General features: G+C 44.3%; 1 protein-coding gene across 1 annotated transcript in view; it reads right to left on the reverse strand.

Annotated features, from left to right (window-relative positions):
* The window catches only part of TENM4 (teneurin transmembrane protein 4), a 593945-nt gene extending 586186 nt beyond the window's left edge, over positions 1 to 7759 (reverse strand). The window contains exon 1 of the mRNA XM_042862497.1: positions 7571 to 7759. The gene's annotated coding sequence lies outside the window, so the exon portion shown is untranslated. The remainder of the gene's footprint in view (positions 1 to 7570) is intronic.
* Between the last annotated feature and the right edge of the window lie 640 nt (positions 7760 to 8399).

Consider the following 8399-nt stretch of genomic DNA (forward strand, 5'->3'; position numbering starts at 1 on the left):
TGCTAACATATGCTGAAATGCATGTGTCAGTTTTATAATAAATTCCCAATATATAAAAATATCTATAAAACACACAAACACAAAATTAGTTTGTAACAAAATCTCAAGTTATCTGTTTATTAGGGAAAAGCAAAGTTGGTAGTGCTGTCAATTACAGGAAGTTTTAATAATAAAACAGCATTCACAGCTTCTCATAACTACACTAAGCAAATTGTTTGGGCTGAAAATTTCCATGCCAGCTGTCCGCCTCAGGCTGAAGTTTTTTGGAGAAATTCAGTCAAAACAGTTCAGCAGATTCTGAGAACAAGGCTAGGGAAAAATATGTTGTTTTACCCATGTTAAAAAAAATGCCTTCAGCCTTCTCTCTAAAATCTCCTCTGGGATATTCAGGACTTTAGAGGAAGGACTTCAAATTTGCCTGGGAGAGGACTATTTTTCTTTCAACAAATTTTATGGGAATCTGTGTAAACTTGGCCAATTTTAGACATCTTTGACAAAACGCTTCTGATACATGCTCCTGGGTGCAGTTGTGCATGTTTGCCAGCTTCAATCACTTACGTTTCCACCTGTGTGGGACTAAACAAGATGCTTTGTGCCTTGGGATGTGCCAGGTCTGCTTCCCACTACTAAAATCAAAATCAGAGGCACTCGTCATGTTTGACATTCACCATGCGGTCATCCCTAGCCAGAAGGAGCTGGATGAGTTTGGGACAAGAGACCTGGCATTTGGGGAATGTCACTGGGATTCCAGGATGGGGCTGGAAAAGGCAGCAAATAAGAACAGATTGAGTGGTATGGACCAGGAGGGATCTGTTTTGGGGAGCAGAGTACTCTGTGAAATCAAGCTATGACCATCTGTTAACTTAAACCACTGACACGTATAAATACCAAAGTGATGCAACATGACAAAGCTACTGGTTTTTAGAAGACTTCTTTAAAAATGCATCCAACCAAAAAGATACTAACAGATCAATAATGAGATTTAAAAGGCCATGCTGGACACCCACCATGTAAAAAAAAAAGCAAACCACACTGAAAGTTGCTTTAATGAAGTACTCTGCCTTCAGCATGAGGCAGTCATTATTCACAGGACCGTGTTTTATCCAAACCAGCCTAGAAATGCAGCCGTGAGAACAGGAAGAAGATGAGGTTTATGATCCCTGTCTCAGCCGGTGCAGAGCTGGAAGGTTTGTAGTGACTCAGCAGAGGATGGAGGAATGAGGGTGAATATGTTTCAGATTAAGACAGACAAATGATGTCCTGAGACCACGAGCAACATTGAGCAAGTAATTTCAACCTAAAATTTCGCAACTGTGTTGAAGCAAAGCGTGTTGCAACCTCTGGATACTCATTTTGATAGCTCAGAGCCTGACCTGCTTACATGCCAGTTGCCCACAATAGCAATTAAAGTCTGCGTGGATTTTGCTTTACCACCATAAGTAGCCTCTGTCTACACGAGCAAATCCTGAGATCTGCTCTTGAGATTGCTCTTTGCTTTCTAGCACAGGAATCTGTGCCAGTGCCAAAATGCTGATCACACCTTAAACCCGTCCGCGCAAAGGGCAATCTTCTAGAAATAGCAGCATTGTTTGTTCCAGGCTGGCTGTCGGGATCTATGCTGTACCAAGCCCAACCAACCAATGCTTTGTCTATCAGCAAGCAGGAAGGACATTTCAGGAACTCTCATGGCCCACTATCTTTTTCTAACTACTTCTGGGAGCTACTTCTGAAGACTTTTTGACTCACCACTCTCCCTTCCTAATTCTTCATTACATGAGAACGTTGAAGATGGAGGTTTTCAGCACCCAAAGAAATAGAAGCGGTTCAAAAGTAATTAATTGGCAAAATACTGAAACTTTCCCATTATCAAATTTGGAATTGGGCCATGTAAGTCCAGCCGACCCAAGGGAAGATATGTTTTATGACTGTGCGGCCTCTGGGACTTTGCTTTCATGTGGGTAGGTTGAAACTGAAGACATTTCTTCCTAGGAATTAAATCCTGGCATCTCCCTCCCTCCATACAGTATGATGCTGAAGGCTAAGCCTGATTTTATGACCCAACATTCTAAAACACAACACAGAGCCCTAGATTCCAGATTTTAAGGATTTGATCCTGACATTTCCTAACTACTGTCTGTTTCACTAAGCAACCTCCAGAATATTTTGAAGACTCTGTACGAACTCAGGCAAACAGTACAACTTCTACTCAGGCTTAAGAAAGCTGCACTGAAAAATCTACAAAAAAAACTACAAAAAAGGGCAATGAAACATCTCCTGCATCCATGTTTGCTCTTGCTGGCTGAGTAGCACACATGCCACCAGTACCTTGGAGGTACTTGCAGCAGCGAAGCAGAACTCTGAGCTTCTGTGGTTTTCCTAGACTGTAGCAAATACGACTTTACTGAAACCTGAGGCAGTATCAGTGAGATCTAACTGAATCATCTCCATTTAAATGGACTGATAAAAGCTCCTCCGCGTAAATAGGCCAGCAGCTCCTTACTTTTTTCCCCTTTTTTGTCTCTCTCCCTTAAGAAAAGCACAGATGTTGTACATCCTAGAAAACAAATCTTACTTGGAATAGGAATAGGAAACCAAACTGCCAGCTGTGTTCCTTTTCTTGCAGCATTTTCCTCCTTTTGGTTGGAAATACACTGGGAAAAACACAGATTTCCATGTCTGGTGCTTTAACGAGAATCTTTACATCAGAAGAAATCATCTCTGTTGATACTTTACAGATAGCAGGGCAATATATATGATGAAGTTTGAATCGTACAGAATAAATAGCTTTGTTTACAGCAATTTGACATAAAGGCATTTGTGTGTAGGACTCAAACTTCCCCAAAAATGTAAACTTTCTTTAGGAAATGTTTATCACTCCACAGAGACAAACGAGCATACTCTCCTACTCAGATTTCACCTCCACCTTTAAAGATTCTCCAGGAAGCCAGCAAAATAGATCTATCTATATATATATTATGAGGAAAATATGGTGAATATCAGCACAGTGTAGTAATCATAGAACAGAATCATAGAATCACAGAATGTCGTGAGTTGGAAGGAACCCACAAGGATCACAGACTCCAATTCCTGGCTCCACACAGCACCACCCAAAAATCAAACCATATACCTGAAAGCAGTGTCCAAACACTCCTTGAGCTCCAGCAGCTCAGGGTTATGCCCACTGCCCTGGGCACACTGTTCCATGCCCACCGCCCTCTAGGGCACAGCCTTTTCCTTATGTCCAACCTGACCCTCCTCTGTAGATAATAGTAACACATGTATGTCCTATAGCCACACCACAGCATCACTCCTCAACTTATGGTGATTAGTTAGAGGGGAAAAAAAAAAAAAATCTACAAGTTTTCCTTTTTAATCTAATAGCAAAGAGAAATCATATAACTGTATATTAAAATAAATAAACAAGTACATAAATATTTTATGATTTTCTCTCAACCATGCTGGTCAGGGACCCATGAACACAAAGTCACTGCCTAGCGGTACATGATGCTGCTTCAAAGTGCCCAGCAACGCCAATGTGACAGTTCAAAGCAGAAAGAGAACACTTCAACTTTTAGTTAAAATACACTATGGTAGCAGGGCAGGTAACAGCCAGACTTCACATGCAAATTGACATTGATTAACAGAGTTTCATCTCTTTGAATCGAATCTGAGAGTTTCAAGCTGCTTTGCTTTTTGATATGACAATTACGCATTTTTAAGTGGTTTGCCTTTAAAAAGAGAAAGCAGAGTTTCAAGTGCCTATGGAGATAAGATGAAAAGTGAGAGCGCTGTTAAAGGATATATCAAATAAGCAAGTTTTTTTTGTTTATTCATTTTCTAAAATCTTCTTCCACAGCAATTTTTTTTAAAACAGCCTTGATTTGAAATCTTAATGTGAAATCACTTTTGTCGTGCGACATCCATCCTGCCAAATCCCCCTCATCACGCTATTGCTGCAATATTTGTAACTTTTGATCTGGAAACATCAAGTTATGTAAGACCATAGATCTCCTTCTCGCAAGGAGGTGATTCTGTCAGAAAATGAAGCAGTGAAGCGGTAACTTGAACAGAACCAGAGATGACTTTCCCAAGGAAAAGGGTCGTATTCTTAAGCATATCGGCTGTTTTAAAGTGCAAGAGCTCTTTTTACTCCTGAGAGGAGAAACGGCCAACAAGCAGGTGAAAAATAATCAGAGCGCACTCTTAATTGGAATATTGTACTTGTTGTAGAGGGAATGAAATCACATTTTAGTTATTATGCACTCTGGGAAGCCAATCAAATCAAACAAAAGCAAAAGCAAAAAAATAATACTTTGCTCACTTTATAAAATGAAAGAGAACATTTTCTCTTGCCAGCCTACTATCTGCTCAGCAAAACAAAAGGAAAGTATTGAATTTAAATGAGTGAAGTAAAAAATTAAGAGAGGAGGGCTTCCAAACCCTACTTTTCTCTGTGTGCATCTCTCCTTCCCCAGACCCACTGAAACCAGTGATGAATCCCTTTTTCTATCCATGTAGCACAATAAATCATCAAAGGAAGATCTCCCCTCCATTCCCAACCAAAACCAGATGATTAGTTTCACTCTTTTCTTGCCATGATTATTTCTTCCCTGCTTTCCCATCCTTTAAAACCAGAAAAAACAATTTTTTTTTTTCCTAGAAAAGCCTTTCTAATCCAAGTCCTCTTGCTAATAAAACAAGGAAACTATGAAGTTTGCTTGCATGCCTCGCTCATCCCTCTTCCCTGCCAAAATACAGCCTGAGAACCTCTTTTCACACACACACACACACAAAAATCCTCTTTCTCCACCCCAACATAAAATCTGCCCTCAGGCCCCACCTATAAAGGATAGATAAATCTCAAGTTACCCGTCATGTGGATGTGTAACCATACACACACATATGTAGGGGAAGAGAGGGTAAGACACGGAGGCAGAACTCGCTGCAGAAACAGAACTCCCTCTTAGTTCAGTGGCAGTAACTCCCTATTTGAGCGAGGGCTTTTTGTTTTTTTTTTTGGTGGGAAAAAGGGGGAAACTGAAGCAGCTTGTGTGCAGAGGTCCTTCCTCTCCTTCCCCTGCCACGGCTGTGGGTGCAGAGCCTGCATGAGGAGATCCTGTGCTGATGTGTATGGGATACACAACCCAGGTAACGTCTTCACGTGAACCTCATGCTGCCCTCCTTGTCCTAAAGCTGACCATATTCTTCCAGTTCACATGCTGTCCCAGGGGACACATTTATATGGGATTTTAGCAACAGGGAATCCTCTTGGCCATGAAAGGACCCACAGCACAGGACTGATCAACAGCGCCGAAGCTGGGGATCAAAGAGGGAAGGGCAGCTCACCATGGCCACAACAAATTCCTACAGTCTCATACGGCAGGCAGCGCTTGCTCTGAAGCCTCACCTCGCTGCAAAACAGTGCAACAGAGAGAGAGATGCCTCTTCCTACCTTTATGGCTCAAGAACCCTGCCACACACACACAAATATACAGCTCTGCTCCCTGTTTTTTCCACCCAAGCCCATGAAAGTGCTACAGGCTGAGACACCAAGTGGGAGGTTCCTGGCTCAGAAGAAACCAATGAAATAAATTAAATACAAGGCAGTGGCTCAGCCTCCCCCAGCAAGGCAGGAGGGATACGTGCGGGCTCCGATGGCCGATCCCTGCCCTGGGCTTCTCCCTGCCAGACCCTGCTGGCACAAGTGCACGATGGCATGGTAAATGGTGAATCTTGGCTATTGCAGGCACACATGGAGCACACGTTGGGAATGGAGGGGAGGGGCTGCCCTACGAGCAAACAATTTTATTAGGGTCAGCAAGTGCAAAAGAAATGGAGTTGGGAGAGTTCAGGGTCTGCTGAGGTCCTCTGCCTGAATTCGGTGCTCTCAAGCAGAGAGCCCCACACCACCAACCTGCCACTCTGCAGAAGTTCCCCCAGCAAAGCACACAGACAACTTCCAGCTTGAAAGCGTTGCTCTCATTTCCTCATTTTCTGCCCGTCCCCTAACATGGGACATTAGGCAGAAAACAAAAATTAAAAACTAAAAATTCAAGATGAAACTTCTCTGCAGAAAGTTAAGAATGAAGATGGAGGAGATTATTTATGAATTTAATGTTTTTTTTTCTTTTTTTTTTTTTTCTTTTTTTCCTTTTAATTATGACGAATTGAACTTTCCTGGAAGGACCATGAGTAAATGCATTCAAGGTGCAGATAGGTCTTGTCTATGTGGGCAGTAAGTATTGAGCAAGCTGTGTTTTGGCTGCCTGAAAATCATATTTCAAAGACTGAGAGTCCCATAAGACAGGAAGACGGTGGCATAAATATGTATATATATATATATTTTTCCAAATTATGTGCTTACATGGTTATAACTGCTGCAAATTTCTAAACGTGGTCATAGTGAGGCAGAGTGAATACATACTGCCTCCTACAAAGTGCTTTTCAATTTTTAAATTATTTTTTTAAAGGTTTGGCACGCTCTAACTACAACTTGTTCCAAAGTAAAATAATCCAGATATTGTAGAGCATTTTTAAAAATTAAAAAAAATAATTTGATAATAAGAAAAGAGGAAATAAATGCTTTTTGATATTATTCTGTTCTGCAGCCAAAATGTGTGTATCAGAATGCAAATTGATACGAATATCAGCACGAGTCTGAACCACTGCACCTCTCCCAGTCACTCTAGCATCTTTTTTTTTTCCCACCACCACACTGTTTGGGGAACCCCAATACTAGCAGGGCATGGCCAGAAGCAGAGCTTTCACATTTAACGCCTGAGACACAGAATTGTCAGCCAAGTTGCAGCCAAGCACATTCCCTCATAATTTGTCTTGAAGGCAAAGTCACCCCCCTGGAAAATGGGAGACCCCTTCCCCATCCTCTACTCCAGCCCCGATCCAAATGTAAACACACACACACTCCCACAACACAGTACCGTGCCGCAGGACATGGGGACAGGGCAAGGGTTCAGTTAAAGCAAAAGCAGCTTTGTGCAGCTGAGAAATACTGAAGGACTTCCTTTTTATTTTCATTTTTTCCCTCTTTTTCTCTTCCTCCCCACTTCGAGAGCAACTGGAGCAAGGATGCAGCTTTCCCATCCTTTTACTATTACATAAATAACACCAATTGATCTGAAAGCTGCATCCTTGCTCCAGTTCCTCTCCATCTGCACTGCTGCCTCCCCCAGCACAGCCGCACTGCTTGGGGTGCAGAGGGAAAGGCTTTGGGGTTCGGCTGAGAGAACCCACCCCAAACACACCCCGAAGCAAGATCTGCTCACACTGAGGGTGTCTAATCCCCACCAAGAGCCTCTGCCAACATCTCCGGGCTGCTGCTGGATTGCTGCAAACTGTGCGGAGGGAGCAGCAGGGGCTGAGATGCGAGGGGAGGAAAGCAAGCCGAGTACAGGGAGGGATGGTGGGGAGAGAAAGGCAGGGATTCAGGGAGATTCTCCCCAGCCCTAAGCCCTGTGCCTGCCTGCTCAGTGGGGAGAGGGAAGGGGGAAGGGAAAACTGGAGGGAGGCGATCACAGAAACGCACTTTTCGGAGCAAAACGCAAAAGCTTACCATGTCTGCAGGCTTCCCCCAGCGAAATGCCACTTATGTGTCCAGCGATCCCAAAGTGGGCAACTACAGGCAGGCACCGGAGCGCAACACACCACTGCCACCCCCAAAAATCAAAATCAAAATAAAAAAGACCGGTCCAGCTTCTTTCTTGGCAGGAATCGTCCCTGGTAGGACTGCCCAAAATAAGCAGCTGCAATCCAAAGGCTTTATTTAAAGCTTCCCCCCTCCTCCTCCTCCTCTCCTTGCCTCGCTCTCTCTCTCCCTCTCTCTGTTACACACAGAGAGAAAGAGAGACACACACAGGTTACATGAATGGGAGGCAGGAGCCGGCGCTCCCGGGCTGGGAATGACAGGCACACATGCGGCCGGCTGCTGCGCACCGCGGGCGGCTCGGTGCGGCATGGGCACGACCGTGGCGTGGAGATGGCTTGGGCATGGCTATGGTGCGGGGATGGCTTGGGCATGGGGTTGGGGATGGCTTGGACATGGGCATGGGGTGGGGATGGCTGGGGCATGGGCATGGGGTGAGGATGGATTGGGCATGGGCATGGGGATGGCTTGGGCATGGGCATGAGGAGGGGGATGGATTGGGTATGGCTATGCGGTGGGGATAGCTTGGGTATGGGCATGGTGTCAGTGTGGATTGAGCATGGACATGGCGTTGAGGTGGACTGGGCATGGCTGTGGGGTGGCGATGGGTGTGAGGTGGGTAGGGGTTGTGATGTGGGCATGGGGAAAAGATGGGTATAGGTACAGGCGTGGGGAGGTGGTGGACATGAGCATGCATATAAAAGGGAAATTGGCAGGGGCATAACCATGGGCATGCAGA

This window comes from Lagopus leucura, unplaced genomic scaffold, assembly GCF_019238085.1.
Source record: "Lagopus leucura isolate 7727_CA_CO unplaced genomic scaffold, USGS_WTPT01 Super-Scaffold_702, whole genome shotgun sequence".
Lineage (NCBI taxonomy): Eukaryota > Metazoa > Chordata > Aves > Galliformes > Phasianidae > Lagopus > Lagopus leucura.